The following is a 9,165-nucleotide window of genomic DNA, read 5'->3' as shown; positions in this document are numbered from 1 at the left end:
TCTGCACTCTCTTCAGCCATCTTGAGGAGAAGAATATCAGTATCAAGGAGGAGTTTTTCAGCCGAAGTTCCATAAAAATCAAAGCTGCAAACCCTCTTCGGTTCTTTCATTCCATTTCCTTAAACGGATTTTTATTGTTCTTTACTTCATTTTTATTATGTTTGCTGAACTCAACATGAGTGAGTAACTTTCATATTCTGAAATTGGGAGAGTAATGCTTATAATCATTATTATGGATAAATATTAAGTTTTATTTATTGGATTTGAGATTTGTTCATTGATTTAATTTCTTGTGATCTTAATGCATGCTATGTGTTGGTACCCACCTAGTATTGATTATAGATATTAATTAAAGGACTGAAAGGTGAAGATTAATATTAGAAAATCAAGATTTTGAACTTAGGAATTCTAACCTAGACATAGGCTGATTACCTTTATGAAATTTCAAAATTGGTCAAAGACCTTAAAGGGTTTTAATTAATTTGATCGCCACGAAAGTCGGGTTTAAGTTAATTAAAATACACCCTAGGTCCCTTAAGAGAGGACTTAGGATACCTTAGGATTAATTTCCATCAAGGCAAACTATTCTCAATCTAGTAAATAAACAAGATAACATCTATAGTAAGATTCAAGTGTGAAATCTTAATTCCGGAATTGTTTCAAAATAGATTATTTCATTTTAAGTTTATCATTCTAGTGTTTAAAATAAACAACTTTCATTCCCTCATTATTTGATAGCCTAAATAGTCAAAATTACTGTGTAGATTGGTACTTACTAATCACATTCCTCATGGAAATGATACTCTACTCATCACTTTATTACTTGTTAGCGATCCGTACACTTGCAGAGGTTGTAAAACCAGCGAAACAAGTTTTTGGCACTGTTGCCAGGGAATCTGACTTTAGTAATATCGAGCGATAGGCAATTTAGCTTATTTAGGCAATTATATTTATTATCTAATTTTATTTGATTTGTTTTATTTCTTTTCTTTTCTCTTAGGTGCCTGACTTGGTATATGACCAGAACAAGGCCAGAAGAAGAAATCTTGGACTGTGATCCCGAAATAGATAGAATTCTAAGAGCCATTAGGAGGGAAAGGAAACATCAAGAGCACGATTAAGAAAATCCCGAAATTCCAACCATGGCCGATAATAATGAAAGGCCAAGACTCTTAAGAGATTACGGAGCCCCATCTGTCCAAGGATTTCAACCCAGTGTCACAAAACCCACAGTGGAAGCCAATAACTTTGAGTTAAAGCCAGCATGGCTTCAAATGATTCAACAAACCCAGTTTGGAGGTTCACTAACAGAAGATCCACACTACCACCTCCAGTATTTTCTTGCCCTATGTGACAAGTTTAAGATGAATGGAGTGTCTAATCAAGCCACAAGACTCAGAACATTCCCATTCTCTCTTCAAGACAGAGCAAGGAAGTGGTTACTTTCTCAACCAGCTAGAACGTTCACCACTTGGGAAAACCTGTCACAAGCTTTTCTAGCAAGGTATTTCCCACCTGCAAAGACTGTAAGACTGAGGCTTGAGCTCAACACCTTCAAACAAAAAGAAGGTGAATCACTCTATGACGCATGGAAAAGATATAAGGACCTGCAGAGGGAATGTCCACACCATGGCATAGAGGATTGGCTACTAGAGCAAAATTTCTATAATGGGTTACTACCCTCTACAAGGAGCACAGTAGATTCGACTGCAGAAGGTGACCTAATGGAGAAAATAGTGACATAAGCACTTGAACTTTTAGAGAGGGTTGCATATCATAATTATGAGTGGTCAAATGAAAGAGGAATGGCAAGGAGAATAGCAGGAGTCCTGGAGGTGGATGCCCTAAGCATGATAAATGCTCAATTTAATTAGCTCACAAAGAGACTTGACAGAATGCAAGCCAACATAGTTGGTACAAGTAACCAGCATTGTGATAACTATGGAGGAGGATATACAACCTCAGAATTTAACAGCTTCAATGAACCTCCCACAGAACAGATGAACTATGTGAATAATGGAGGAAACTTCAACCAGAGATAGCCCAACAATCCATAATCAAACACTTACAACCCTGGATGGAGGAACCACCCAAATTTCTCATGGTCAAACCAACAGAATCAGCCAATAAACAAACAACAGGGGTACAAACCACCAGCACCCCTTGGATTTCAGAACAGAGGCCAAAACTTTGCACAACAACTGCCGCCTCCTTAACCTCAGCAACCTGAACTGAAGATGGCCATGGAATCCATGATGAAAGGTTTCCTAGCAGCTCAACAACAATAGAATGAATTGATTAAATAGCTGACTTCCAAAATGGACCAACTTGCTATCCATAATAAGGTGCTAGAGAATCAAATTGCTCAGCAAGCAAGTTCTTCAAGTAAGGCTGCTGGTAAACTGCTTAGTCAACCAGAGATAAACCCAAGGGAGCATTGTAAGGCAGTTATATTGAGGAGTGGGAGAACTCTAGTACGACCTTAGAAAAATCTGAAAGCCAAGCAGAGAAAAAGGAGGAAGAAGCCAAGAAAGATCAGGAAGAGGAAGCAGGGAAGAAAAAGAAGTTACCAGAGCCATACCAGCTTCCCCTACCTTTTCCTCAGAGATTTCAGAAAGCCAAATTGGACAAGCAGTTTAGAAAGTTTTTAGAAGTTTTACAGAAACTTTATATCAACATTCCCTTCACTGAAGCACTCTCTCAGATGCCATCCTATGCCAAATTTCTTAAGGAAATCCTGTCAAAGAAAAGAAAACTGGAAGACTATGAGACAGTTGCTCTAACAGAGGAATGCAGTGCCATACTGCAAAACAAATTGCCTCCAAAGTTGAAAAATCAAAGGAAGTTTCCTTATACCCTGCCTCATTGGCAACAAGAAAATAAACAAGGCCCTCTGTGATCTTGGGACAAGTGTGAGTTTAATGCCTCTATCATTATGCAAAAAACTGGAGATCGAAGAACTAGAGCCCATAACAATTTCACTGCAATTGGCTGATCGATTTGTTAAATATCTTATGGGCATACTTGAGAAAATCCCCATCAAAGTGGGCAAATTCTTCCTTGAGATGGAAGAAGATGTTCAGATCCCTATCATCCTGGGAAGACCATTCTTGGCAACTGCCGGAGCAATTATAAACATAAAAAATGGGCGACTAACCCTTAAGGTAGGAGAAGAAGAAGTGGAATTCAACTTGCTCGACACAATAAAACACAAATTTGAACTTGATGAATGCTTCAAGGTTGACATAATTGACAAACAAGTTAAAGAGGAATTTCATAAGATACATCCTAAAGATCCTCTTGAAGCATGTATTCTGCATAGCCACACAATGAATAATGAAAACACAGAAATAGCAGCCTGTGCACAATAGTTAGCAGCTCATCCACCCCTACACTTAGCTCAAGCTTCCGAGATGGAGAAGTTGAAGGAGGAACAGCCCAAGGGCAAGCTCCAGGAAAACACCAAACAGGTAGAACTGAAACCTCTCTCCTCCTCACTAAGGTATGCATTTCTAGACTCAAACTCTAAATATCCTATTATAATCAATGCTAGCTTGTCTAAGATAGAAGAGGAAAAATTGCTAAGAGAACTTAGGACCCATAATAAGGCCATAGGGTATAAAATAGAAGACCTGAAAGGGATTAACCCCTCGATTTGCATGCATAGGATACCTATGGAAAAAAACAGTAAACCCACTATCGAGCACCAAAGAAGACTTAACCCAAACATGAAAGAAGTAGTCAAGAAAGAAATTTTGAAACTATTAGATGCAGGTATCATATACCCAATTTCTGATAGTAAATGGGTTAGTCCAGTATATGTAATTCCTAAGAAGGGTGGGACAACTATTATCCAAAATGCAAACAATGAACTGATCCCTACTAGGGTAGTCACTGGTTGGCGAATGTGCATAGATTATAGGAAATTGAACAGTGCCACCAGAAAAAGACCATTTTCCTCTCCCTTTCATTGACCAAATGTTAGAAAGGTAAGCGAAACACTCTTACTTCTATTATCTAGATGGGTACTAGGGGTTCTTTCAAATTTCTATTCACCCAGAAGACCAAGAAAAGACCACATTCACATGCCCTTATGGAACATTTGCATATAGAAGGATGCCCTTTGGTCTTTGTAATGCCCCTGCCACTTTCCAAAGATGCATGTTTGCTATTTTTTTTTTATTATATTGAAAATATCATGGAAGTTTTTATGGATGATTTTTCTGTCTATAGAACTACTTTTGATGATTGCCTAGCTAATTTATCTAATGTATTGCAAAGATGTGAAGAATCAAACCTGGTCCTAAATTTGGAAAAATGACACTTCATGGTAAGAGAAGGTATAGTTATGGGACATTTGATATCAGAAAGAGGAATTGAGGTTGATAAGGCAAAAATTGAGATCATTGAAAACATGCTACCACTAACATCAGTCAAGGGAGTGCAAAGCTTTTTGGGACATGCAGGGTTCTACAGAAGATTCATTAAAAATTTTTCCAAAATAGCTAAGCCACTTATCAACCTGTTAAGTCAAGATATTCCCTTTGATTTTGATGAAAATTGCCTTGTCTCTTTTAACAGGATCAAAGAAGCTCTGATCTTAGCACCAATAATACAACCACCAGATTGGGAGCTACCATTCGAGGTGATGTGCGATGCGAGTGCCTTTACAGTTAGAGCGGTGCTCGGGCAAAGAAAAGATAAAAAGCTTCATGCCATTTATTATGCCAGCAAAACACTCGATGATGAGCAAATCAATTATGCCACCACAGAGAAGGAATTCCTAGCAGTGGTGTTCGCAATGGACAAATTCAGATCCTACTTAATTGGATCAAAAGTCATTGTATTCACAGATCATGCTGCCACCTGGTACCTTTTGAACAAGAAAGAGGTGAAACCAAGGCTGATTCGATGGATTTTACTCCTGCAAGAATTTGACCTTGAAATCAAGGATAAAAAGGGATCCGAAAATGTAGTGGCTGACCATCTTTCCATGCTGAAATTAGAGTACACAGGGGACTTTAAGGATTTGCCAATTGATGATTCATTTCCTGATGAGCAATTACTAGCATTCTCCCAAGCCCCATGGTATGCTGACTTTGTTAATTTTCTTATATGCAGGGTATTGCCTCCAAACATGACTTATCAGCAAAAGAAGAAATTTTTGCATAATGTGCGGTTCTATACATGGGAGGAACCTCTTCTGTACAAGAGATGTAATGATGGACTGATAAGAATATGCATACCGAAAGAGGAAATAGAGAGCATTCTGCAACACTGCCATTCATCATTTTATGGGGGACACTTTGGCACCACAAAAACAGCAGCTAAAATTTTGTAAGCTGGATTCTACTGGCCTAATCTGTTCAAGGATGTGAGATCCTTCGTGCTAGCTTGTGATCAATGCTAAAGAACAGGTAACACTTTAAGAAGGAATGAAATGCCACTTCATGGTATACTTGAGGTAGAATTTTTTGATGTATGGGGGAAAGACTTCATGGGTCCATTCCCCTCTTCCCATGGAAATAAGTATATTCTGGTTGGTGTTGATTATGTGTCAAAATGGGTAGAAGCAATAGCCACATTAACCAACGATACTAGAGTGGTCACAAGGTTCCTTAAGAAGAATATCTTCACAAGATTTGGTACACCAGGAGCAATAATCAGTGATGGAAGAAGTCACTTCTGCAACCAACAATTTGAAACACTATTGAAAAAGTATGGAGTAACTCATAAGGTGGCCACACCTTATCATCCTCAAACCAGCGGCCAAGTAGAAATCTCAAATAGGGAACTGAAGCGGATTCTAGAGAAAACTGTAAACCGATCTAGAAAGGACTGGTGCAAAAAGTTAGATGATGCACTGTGGGCATACCACACTGCATATAAAACCCCAATTGGCACAACACCCTTTCGACTGGTTTATGGAAAATCATGCCATCTCCCTGTCGAACTTGAGCATAAAGCTTACTGGACAATTCAGATCCTAAACTTTGACCTTAAAGCTACTGGTAAAAAAAGGCTCCTACAACTGAATGAGTTGGAAGAAATCCGACAGAACGCATATGAAAATGCCAAGATCTTCAAAGACAAAACCAAAAGATGGCTCGACAAGCACATCTCAAGGAAGGAAATTAAAGAAGGGGAACTTGTCCTATTGTTTAACTCCATATTGAAACTCTTTCTAGGGAAGCTGAAATCAAGATGGTCTGGACCTTTTAAGGTCACTCAAGTCTTCCCGCATGGAGCAGTAGAAGTGTGGAGCAAAACCTCAGGTGCATTCAAAGTCAATGGGTAGAAGCTGAAGCCTGACTTTCAAGGAGAACCCACAGAGAAGGGAATCAATTGCACCTTCGAAGACCCTCCTGACAGATCATGAAAGATGAAAGCAAAGTCCAGCTAAAGACTATAAACAAGCGCTTTTTGGGAGGTAACCCAAAATTTTTTTGAACTTTTCTTCTTTCCCTTTCTTATTTTGATTTTTGTTTCATATTCATTAGTGTTTCATTTTGTAGGACCTTCTGGAAAAGTAAGGAGCTAGAAGCAAGAGAGGAGAGGAATCATCAAGTCAAAACCACACAAGAGAAAATTGAACAAAACTGGGGAAGTAGCTCTATTGCTAACCTTTACATCCATTTTATGCATTGAGGTGAGAAAAATTTTTCATAAGGAAAAAAATTAGAGAATCAGAAGATTACACAGGTCGTGTATAGGTTTCACACGCCCCGTGTAACATTCTGGAAGTCCGTAAAACTCTTGCAAAATTTTAACTCTGAGGGAGACAGAAAGTTACATGGATCCCCTTTGTACCTTACACGGGCCGTGTAACATGTTCAGCAAAGCAACTCGAGAGGCAGTAAGTTACACGGGTCCCAGAGCTCATTTACACGGGCCGTGTACTATGACAGAACTTGAAATTTTCGAGTAAAAACTTACACGACTCTACATTTTGGGACCCGTGTAGTGATACATGACCCGTGTATCATGTTGCAGATGGGACTCCTGGGTAGCAAAACGCTCAAAACGAAGGGTCCTAATGGCTCTTTAAATGCACCTCTCTTCCTTAAACTGCTCCCCATGCAAAAACCCTTCATTTCCACCCTTCCTAGTCTATAAAAACCCCTCAAATCTCTTCTTCCTTCACCAAACCCTAGTCTTCTCTTTCCCAAAACTGATAAATGGCTCCTGTAAAATGATCTGCACGAAGAATGAGCTCTTTCTCAAGGCAAGGAGGAGAATCCTCACCTTCTCCCCCTCAGCCGACACCCCAACACCCAAGAACAAGGGCAGCCTCTCCTCAACCAGCCTCTCCTCAACCAGCCCCTCCTCAACCAGCTCCACTGTAACCCCAGCCACGAGCCGCTCCACAACCCAAAATCTCCATTCCTTGGGGATTCCGTGACGATGCCCATAAGGCCATGTGCACCCGGCTTCACACTCGAAAAATTAGCTCCACAAAATACATGGATTTCACACTACTAGAGCAAATCGGGCTGTAAGACGAGATCAACGGACTCCTCGATAGCATCGGATAGACTAGGTTTGCCCAACTCCAATTCCCTGCATACCGGGACACCATAGTGGAGTTTTTGGGCAGTTTCAAGGCCATCTTATGGCCTACTGACAAGGAAGATAGAGGCAGAATTGAATTTTGCCTCCTTGGTGTTGACTGAGTAATGAATATAGATGAGTTCAATGCCATTTTTGGCTTTGACAGCACCGGCCACCAAGAGATCCCTTGGAACTGCATGCTCTACAACAACATTAACTTCTGGAGTTTCATAGCCCCGAACACGGAGCCTTATAACTCCAGCAAGTCAAAATCCTTGGGTATCACCAATCCAGCCCTGCGTTACATGCACCAGTTAGCTGCGCACACCATCATGGGCCATGGTGATAGCCTTGGCATGGTAAATGCCAGCGAGCTCTTTTTCCTGTGGTGTATGGTCATCGGGTAGCACTGCAGCACCGGCTTTTTTTTGTGCAACCACCTCTGCTGCCTCTGTCATCAGCCTACCGGGCACATCGTGCTTGGTGGCCTCATCATAACCATCGCCCTCCACTTCGGGTTCATCACAGGCTGCGCTCTGTCAACAGAACATCAAGAATTATCAAACCATCTGCATATCTATGGGGATATATAAGAAGGTCGGCAACACCTGCTACCTGCTTAATGCCAAAGGGAATGTCATCCCTCGGAGAGATAAAGCACAAGAAGGACCTGGCGAGATCTCGCAGCCACAAGCGGAAGCCTAAGAGCCATTCTTTCATGAGTCCCCCACTCGAGTGCCTCCATACACACCACCACCCACAGACCCAGTCCTTACATACCTATAGCGTATGGAGACCACCATCAACAACAGGATGCAAGCAATCAAGGACAGCCTCTAGGAAGCCAACAATAAGCTGGACATGCTAATGGAGAGGCTCGATGAAGATGAGCCATCATCACCATCATCACCATCAGAGACCTTTTAAAGCTAGGACTATAGGATAGGTTCTTTATTGTAAAATCTTACATACCTTAGTCCTAAACTGTAATCATGGGTCTCTTTTATTTGCTTTTTGTTCAACCTTTCCATGCTTAATACATAATATGCTTTCTTATTATTTTTGTACGGTTTTCTCTAATTTTGCATATTATGTTGACATTGAGGACAATGTCTGATTCGAGTTTGGGGGGGTACAAGTGCATTTCATGTCTTGCATATCATTATATTGCTTAATTTCAACTATATTATTCTTGTGTATCAAAATTCCAAAAAAATATTGAAAAAAATTTTTTTTTGAAAATTTTGAATATTTTGAACTTTGAATTTTGAAACTTAGAACTATAACCAATTTCTAGTAATTTAATAATTGGACTCCATGGGATAGAGGAATGAATGTATCTGGATAGACAAAAAGGGATTTTAACATGTTATCTGTGAAAAACCTAATCTCTTTAGTGGAACTAGACTAATTAAACCCCTTCATAACTATTAATTTGTCGCATCGAACTTGTGAAGTTAGGAAAAATTTCTTGAAATATAAACAAACCTGAAAATGCCTCACTAGTTCTAGAACATATCTCTTAGACCTATCAACGTGAAATCCTAACATATCTCTTTGATATTGTCACACCTTATCCCTGGTAAGGCACGACATGTTTCCGTAGCATACCCA

The 9,165-nt window shown here is 39.9% G+C and overlaps 1 non-coding gene across 1 annotated transcript; it reads right to left on the bottom strand.

Moving 5' to 3' along the window:
* Nucleotides 1-1,529: 1,529 nt before the first annotated feature.
* Nucleotides 1,530-1,636, bottom strand: LOC131181130 (small nucleolar RNA R71). The gene has a single exon (XR_009149758.1). It is a non-coding gene; the product is annotated as a small nucleolar RNA R71 (small nucleolar RNA).
* Nucleotides 1,637-9,165: the final 7,529 nt, after the last annotated feature.

Source organism: Hevea brasiliensis, chromosome 6 (assembly GCF_030052815.1).
Source record: "Hevea brasiliensis isolate MT/VB/25A 57/8 chromosome 6, ASM3005281v1, whole genome shotgun sequence".
Lineage (NCBI taxonomy): Eukaryota > Viridiplantae > Streptophyta > Magnoliopsida > Malpighiales > Euphorbiaceae > Hevea > Hevea brasiliensis.
This window is presented reverse-complemented; position numbering and strand designations above follow the sequence as displayed.